This window comes from Chrysochloris asiatica, unplaced genomic scaffold, assembly GCF_000296735.1.
Source record: "Chrysochloris asiatica unplaced genomic scaffold, ChrAsi1.0 scaffold00125, whole genome shotgun sequence".
Lineage (NCBI taxonomy): Eukaryota > Metazoa > Chordata > Mammalia > Afrosoricida > Chrysochloridae > Chrysochloris > Chrysochloris asiatica.
Window position 1 is genome coordinate 5924435 of NW_006408643.1, and position 1231 is coordinate 5925665.

A 1231-nucleotide genomic window follows, 5' to 3' on the forward strand; every position below is an offset into this window, starting at 1 on the left:
ATGTAATCCATATCGAAGGCTGTGCTCTTTAATCTTCACCCAGTGTACATACAGACCCAGAAAACAGTGGGCAGTTGGGAAAGCTCTGTTGGCTACAGAGAAAGAAACAAAAACATTGGCCACTAGGGGGCACCATAAGAATTTCCTGGGTCAGAGACATTGGATCCCTCCTGGAATCCTGGTGTGGCGCTGTGGGTTAATGCACCAGACTGCAAAGTCGGTTTGAACTGCAACCGGTGGTTCAAGCTCACCAACCACTCCTCGAAAACCCTATACAGGATTTCTGTAGGTCGGAACCGATTCAACAGCTTTAACAACAACAACAATCCATTCACTGGTGGGATTGTAAAATGGTTCAGCCAACGTGGGAAAACTAAAACTTTCAAACTAAACCTAGAATTATCATGTTGCTGTTATTAGGTTCCATGCTGTGGATTTCCACTCACAGCCCTTGTGACAGAGTAGAACTGCTTATGAGGACTGTTTTGGTTCACATGGACTTATTTTAATTTTCTTTAGCTTGAACTTCCATATCAGCCATTGAGGGTCTGCTTGGCTGTCAGTCCCCTGGCCTTGTTAGACTGAGAATACTGAACTCCATCATCTCTTTCCACAATTTAATTGATTTGATTCTTGCATATTCCAACTGATGAGGACCGTGTATATAGTCAACGATTATGTTGTTGACAAAAGGCGTTTGCACCGAATAGTTCATTGGTCTTGCAAAATTCTATTATACATCTATCTCTCTTATCATTTCTGTCACCAAGGACACAGTTTGCAACTGCTGATTCTTCTTTGTAGACGCTTGCATCCAATCACCAGTAATTATCAATGAGTTTTGATTGCACATTTGGTAAATTTCAGGCTACAAACATGTTACAAGAAATACAATGAGAATGTTCCTTATTAAAAGCCAGGATGGCCAGACTTTGTCTCTCATACTTCGCCCATATTATCAGGAAGGATCAGTCCCCGGAGAAGGACATCATGCTTGGTAAAGTGGAGGGTCTGAGAAAACGAGATGGGTTGGCACAGTGGTAACAAAGAGCAATGGGTTCAGACTCAGTAACGATAGGGAGTTGGTATGGCACTTGGGCAGGGTTTCGTTCTGTTATGCATAAAGTCGTTATGAGTCGGTATTGACTCAATGGTGCCCAACAAAAGCAATAATAACAAATGTCAGCAAAAATTCATTTCCTTGAACTTTGGCATTGGTGGTTTGTTCATA